General features: G+C 42.8%; 1 pseudogene; it reads left to right on the top strand.

The window, feature by feature from the left end:
• The first annotated feature begins 372 nt into the window (after positions 1 to 372).
• LOC123154016 (subtilisin-like protease SBT3.9) lies at positions 373 to 3619 on the top strand (annotated as a pseudogene).
• The last annotated feature ends 3570 nt before the right edge of the window (positions 3620 to 7189 follow it).

The following is a 7189-nucleotide window of genomic DNA, read 5'->3' as shown; positions in this document are numbered from 1 at the left end:
GACGCATGTGCAAAGTCGTGGAAAGCTAGTTTGAAAGTCGATCAGGTCATTGCACCAGAGAGCATATATTTAACTAATATCTATATCCGGTTTGGTACTAATAGCCGCCAGGACTTGATCAAAGCATAGTGCTTCTTCCTCATTACGAAAAGCAAGGAGATTCCTATATAGACAAAAGGATTAGTCTTTGTTCCTCACGCGTGTGTGTCGCTGTCACCTAACTAACAACGCTGAAACATTCCCTTTGCAATGAGAAACAAGACAAGCAAACAAATTGGTTTGAACTGTTCTTGCACCCCCATGGTTATTGCTCCTGGCTGCTATATAAACATACAAACCACACGAGGGAACACAAACACAACAACATAGCACTCTTCTCCAAGCAAGATATGGATTCCAGAACAGCATTCTGCGGCACTCTCCTACTGCTGGTAATACTGCTGCCTGTTTCAGCTAACGCGTCGAGTAAAGTAAGATACAAACCCGAGTCCTTTCTCAATTTGCTTTCTTTCCTGATATCTGTTTTTTGTTGAGAACTTATGCGACAAAATGAATTTCAGCTCTACATCGTGTATATGGGGGAGAAGAGGCATGATGATCCATCCATGGTCACCGCGTCTCACCGTGACATGCTAACCTCTGTTTTTGGGAGGTACTGTAACTAGCTACAAATTCATTTTGTTCAAAACAAAAACAATGAGGAGTTCATGTTGCATCGTCAACGTATTAGTCATGATTTGCTCACCCTCATTTTACTTGACAACAGCAAGGATGAAGCCTTGAGGTCGATAGTTTACAGTTACAAGCATGGATTTTCTGGTTTTGCGGCGATGCTCACCGAGTCTCAGGCTGAGACAATCGCAAGTAAGTGACTGTCAGTCCTATAGGCTCCTGGCTATCATCGTATCTACTTGCATGACCGACAAGAACTAATCAACATATTTTGGATGTAGAATTCCCAGAAGTTGTCACTGTGAAGCCTAACACTTATCACGAAACGCACACAACTCGGAGCTGGGACTTTCTTGGCCTTGACCATAACCAACCAGGACAACAACCGGGCCTACTCAGAAAAGCAAAGTATGGTGAAGATGTCATCGTGGGTGTGATCGATACAGGTTTGCAGTCCGACCCCTCAAGCTTAAATCCTGAATATGAGAAATTTCGATACCGAATCAATTGATTCCCATGCTTATTTATAGGCATATGGCCTGAATCACGAAGCTTTGATGACAATGGGTATGGCCCTGTGCCGGCACGGTGGAAAGGGAAATGCCAGACTAGTCAGGATTTCAACGCCACAAGTTGCAACAAAAAGATCATCGGTGCGCGGTGGTATGGGCGTGGAATCAGTGACGAGGTGCTAAACAGAAACTATAAGTCGCCTAGGGACATTGAAGGCCATGGCACACACGTCGCGTCGACCATCGCCGGCAGGGAAGTGCAGGGTGTGAGCTACGGAGGCCTAGGCATGGGTGTGGCACGCGGCGGGGCGCCACGTGCGCGGCTCAGTATCTACAAGGTGTGTTGGTTGGGTGGGAGTTGCCCTGAAGCAGCGGTCCTCGCGGCTATCGATGATGCTATGCATGACGGTGTGGACGTCTTGTCGCTCTCGATTGCTGGGGCTGGTCATGAGTTTCCTGGGACGCTGCATGCTGTGCAAAGAGGGATCTCTATCGTGTTCGCGGGAGGGAATGATGGCCCTGTGCCACAAACAGTGGCTAATGCCCTGTCGTGGGTTACGACGGTGGCCGCTAGCACGATTGTCTTTCCTGACCTTGATATCGCTCGGAAACAATGAAAAGCTTGTGGTACGTGCATGCTACAAACAAACATTCTCCAGGTATTTATTTGGTGTGAGGAAATAATAGATCCGGGGCTATAAAATTGGTTTTATAGTTTTTGACAAATTAACTTGATTCGTCTCAGAGCGTGGAAACAAACAAAAAGTACATTTAGCTCGTCCCTGTAGCCAGCTTTCCCTGATTCCTTTAGTTACTTATTAATGTGTGCTTGATTCAAAATACAGGGGCAATCTCTTCACAACAATGCATCTGTGATCAGGGGCGACTTTAAAGACCTTGTTTATGCCGGGAGGTAATGAAATAAAACTTCTGTAGTTATGCATCTGTAATCACTTGACGCATTTGTTGTAGTTGTCCACTTTTGTAACCACGATTCAGTGTTTTATCAACTATACTGAATTACAACTTCTGCGCAGCTGTGACACGGAGTCGTCACTGGCATTGAGCAACGTCACCGGTAAAATCGTCCTATGCTATCAACCCGTGGCGGCGAGAAGCATGCCGCCTCGACAAGCACTTCCCATAGCCATCAATCTCACCACCATGGCTGGCGCCAAGGGCCTCATATTTGCACAGTACACTACTAACCTCCTCGACTTCCTGCCTTTGTGTAGGGGCGTTATGCCCTGTGTAGTGGTGGATTTTGAGATCGCACAACGAATTGCCTCCTATTGGAGTTGGGTCAAAGGGTGAGTGCATGTCGTGTTGTCTGAAACAGACTTGAATGCATTTTCTTCTTCTCCGGAAACTCATGCCAGTCATGTGTCATGGTAGGAATGCGGTGGTGAAGGTGTCACCTGCCATGACCGTTGTCGGAAAAGGGGTGTTGTCGCCGAGGGTCGCCTCATTCTCGTCGAGAGGTCCAAGCATGTTGTTCCCTAGCATACTCAAGGTATATATCATTCTCAATTTCTTAACTTGAGACAATTGTTGCCATTGTCTTGTTTGTTACCTAGCCTTCCTAATTTTTCTTAACTTACGACTTCTTAACTAATTCTCAATACACATGTTTGAACAGCCCGACATTGCTGCACCTGGCGTCAGCATCTTGGCAGCGGACCGCGACTCCTACGTGTTCAAATCCGGGACATCCATGGCGTGCCCGCATGTCTCCGCTGTGACCGCACTGCTCAAGTCGGTTCACCCTGGCTGGTCACCTGCCATGATCAAGTCTGCCATCGTCCCCACAGGTGTGAACATTGAAATACAAAAAATACATGAAAACAATTCGTCAAAATATAAAACTGATTTGATTGTTTCTTGTCTTGGTTGCAGCATCTGTGACTGATCGTTTTGGCATGCCAATCCAAGCAGAAGCGGTCCCAAGGAAACTAGCTGACCCCTTCGACTTTGGTGGTGGACACATAGACCCAGATAGAGCTGTTGACCCTGGCTTGGTTTATGACGTGGATGCAAGAGAGTACAACAAGTTTTTGAACTGCACTCTTGGATATTTAGATGGTTGTGAGTCCTACTACCTCAATCTCAACCTCCCGTCAATTGTCGTGCCGGACCTCAAGGACCATGTCATGCTTCGGCGCACAGTGACTAACGTTGGGCCAGCGGAAGCAACATATCATTTAGTGGTTGAAGCTCCAGCAGGGATAGATGTGTCGGTAGAACCATCTGTGATTACTTTCACCAAAGGAAGCAGTAGAAGCGCAACATTTATGGTGACATTCACCACAAGGCAGAGAGTGCAAGGAGGATACACTTTTGGGAGCTTGACATGGTCAGACGGAAGTACCCACTCAGTTCGAATTCCGGTTGCTGTACGGACTGTGATACAAGACTTTGTTGCAGATACCGCTTAAACTCGTATCTTGTTATTGTAAACCTTCTTTGTGTATTCATGTAGGCCGCATACAAAAATGTAGGAGAAACACTCCGTATTGAATTTATACATCATAAAAAAATGTTAAATAGAAATAGTATGATTCTTCTTCGCAAAAGTTTGGTTTCTTCACAAACTTGTTCAAAAATTGCAGTTAATAAGAAATATCGGATCATATATATCATTGACATGAGCTAGAGTAAGGGACAACCATGGATGTAAAGCTCACAAACCTTTCTTTCTTGATGAAAACTTTGTTGAGCTGAAAGTGAAAGGAAATCAACACAACTGAATTTTCTTTGCCGGGAAAATATCACTGAATTCATAGATGGCTGCTAATGTCTAAAATGCTCGTGTAGTACACTGAAATTAACTTATGTTTATATTATTATCAGATTTTGCACAATTTCCTTTGTACTATCGTGATCATTATTCATCGGTATTGGCGTCCAGACTTGAAGATCCTTATTTTTGCAGTTGCTCATTCCATTGTCCCGACCACCCATGTCCTTTGATTCTACTCCTCAAGACATGGTTCTTAGCCAGGTAAAAATAAATAAACACATGACAATCTTATATCTTATATTTACTAATTGGAGGCACCAATCAAGGCTCCATGTTAATCCTTAATAACTAAGCTAATTAACCGCACGATCTCCATATTACCTATCTGCAGCCGTAGGATGAAGTACTTGCAGAGTCCAGGCCCTATGTCCCACCTCCCACGTGCACAAGTTAGCAAACTCTTCATGGGCCTTGGAAAAAAAATTCTTCCACAGCCTGCCAAAAAACATCTAACGCAGTACGTGACTCTACCCGATCCCAACCCATCGATTCCCGTCGGCTGGAGATCCCTAGCATCACGTCTCATATAATTCTCAAAAAAAAATCACGTCTCCTCATATTCTTCCGTCATCTAAACTTTCATGTTCTAATCCATATGAAAATCTAACCGGCCTCTACCCGATCCTCTCCAGCCGTTGAATCTCCGCTGAGGAGAAGGTCCTTTCTATCTCAGTTTCCATGTCCGAACCACACTGGAAGAGCAATCCATTATGGGCGATGGAGTAGAGAAGGATGTGAACTGCCGGGACTTTCAATCAGATCAGTCAACCGCCGCTGTTGGAAAGCATGCAGAGTTTGTTGGACTTGGTCGCCCATCAGTCATATCCCCACGAAACTATGATGAAGGCAAGTAACCCATCATCCCTAATTGCTGAGAAATCATATTAATTCTGAATACCTGATGAAGAAAATTTGCTATCTTAGATGTCCATCTATCTGTACTACTGATGGTTGATTTCCAAAAGAGGGAATAATAACGTAGAAGTCATGGTTTGTGGAATCTTGAAGTATACCATGCCAACTAGGCTACTGTGACATAGCCCTGATTCAACAAATATGCAGTATTTAATTCGTTTCAAGGGGGATTTATGGTGATCTTCATAGAGGTTCCTGCAAGCTTGAGGTTCATCGATGTGCTTGCTCTCGGAAAAGGAGGTTTGGTTTATCCTTGTGCTGAAGCCTGAAGGTTATAATTATCTGTACTTTTTACACAGTTGTTCAACTACAATATGATAGTTAAGTGCTGATGCTTTCTTTCAGCTTCTCATGGCTCTATGTTTGGCGAACGTACATGTCCAAGTGTTCTTTAGGGGCAGACTGCATTTCCTCCAGCGGCACCCTAAAGTCCAACAGCGGGGTTGACCGTTAACTACAGGAACTAAGCAAACACCAGCAGAAACCTTACAAATTTTTCCGTATTTCCACGAATCAACTAATTCACCAAGTGTCATCAATCATAGGTCAACAAGTCCATGGGGCAACAATGTCTCACGTTCAACTTGATGGATGGACGCTGGCTAAAATTGGTGTTCTGCCAACATACGACCCAGCAGAAAAGAAGAATTACCAATGCACCAGAAAAGAGATCAAAGAAGTGCCTGCACACGGCGAGTTAGATTCAGGTCAGTTTACTTCGTCCATCCCCCAGTATTGCTCCAGTGCTTCTCATTGAATCGTATATTTTGTTTTTATATGGATGCAACCAATCTGATTGCAGAAGCTGCTCGATTGGTGGGTTCCAAAAAATACAGTACTATTGACTTGCGTTTTACTGTCGGATAAGGCCAGATTTGGCTAAGAGGTTTACTCCTCATGATGCTGCTTGCATCGCCATTCTGTGCATGCAGTAGGACTGAATTAAAAGCTAACACAAAGTTGCTCGGATGCGGAATTTGTTTGCTCCTACTATATTTGGTGACTACCTAGAGAATTAGATAGGCGTAATAGCTCAGTTTACTTCGTCCATCCCTCAGTATTGCTCCGGTGCTTCTCAGTGAATCGTATATTTTGTTTTTATATGGATGCAAGCAATCTGACTGCAGAATCTGCTCGATTGGTGTGTTCCAAAAAATACAGTACTATTGACTTGTGTTTTACTGTCGGATAAGGCCAGATTTGGCTAAGAGGTTTACTCCTCATGATGCTGCTTGCATTGCCATTCTATGCATGCAGTAGGACTAAATTAAAAGCTAACACAAAGTTGCTCGGATGCGGAATTTTTTTGCTCCTACTATATTTGGTGACTACCTAGGGAATTAAATAGGTGTAATAGCTGATTTATAGAATTTAATCCTAACTTTTCAATAGCTGCCTAAATATCCCCCCGTGCCTCAATAGCTTATTTGAATAATTTCAACCCTTACTACTGTGCCTTAATGCCTATTTGAATATTTTCAATCTTACTTTTCAATAGCTATCCAATAATCCTACGCTGCCTTGAAAGCTTATTTGAATAGTTTTAATCCTTACATTGCCATGGCCGTCCAAATAATCTATCATGTTGTTTTGGATGTTTGTTGGACACTTGGACCGTGAGTTCTTATGTTCTCGGCGCAGATGTACTAAAGTTTGTGTTATATTTACCATGTAGACCGTAAATAAGATTTGTAACATAGACGATAATAAGAGAGCTGTGGGGTACACCTTGGTTTTTCTTTTCAAGAATACTTTATATATTCCCCCTTCTCCAAGAACAGACTGAGGTTTGCACTATGCTTCGAGGTCGCTTATGACACTCCCCAGGGGTGAAAAGCAATGTTTGAAACCTATTGTGGAAGGTCCTACAACTTTCAAATTGTTATTGTCCTCTACTATTTATTGGAATTCAATTCGTAATACATTATTGATGTGAACGTACAAGCTATACTGATTGAACTGTATGCTCTATGTACAAGCTATACTATTTTTTGAAATATAAGGTTATTTATTAGAAAGATTTCAGTTTCTCTTACATCATTATGTTCGAGTTTTTGCATATTCTTAAGTAAGACTAACTGATAGAAACGATTGTCTCCATATTCAGTGCAGTTGCTCATTGTCGTGTAGTTGCCAAGATGTTTATAATTTTTCTCTCAAGTTATTTCTATCTAGCACCAACTAATCAAAAACTAATTACACAACTACACAAGATACTACAGAAGAATTATGCCATCAAATAAAGGTAACTTCGAAATTTCAAGTACTATTAAGATTTATATCGAAAATA

The sequence above is a fragment of the Triticum aestivum genome, chromosome 7A (assembly GCF_018294505.1).
Source record: "Triticum aestivum cultivar Chinese Spring chromosome 7A, IWGSC CS RefSeq v2.1, whole genome shotgun sequence".
NCBI classification, from domain to species: Eukaryota; Viridiplantae; Streptophyta; class Magnoliopsida; order Poales; family Poaceae; genus Triticum; species Triticum aestivum.
This window is presented reverse-complemented; position numbering and strand designations above follow the sequence as displayed.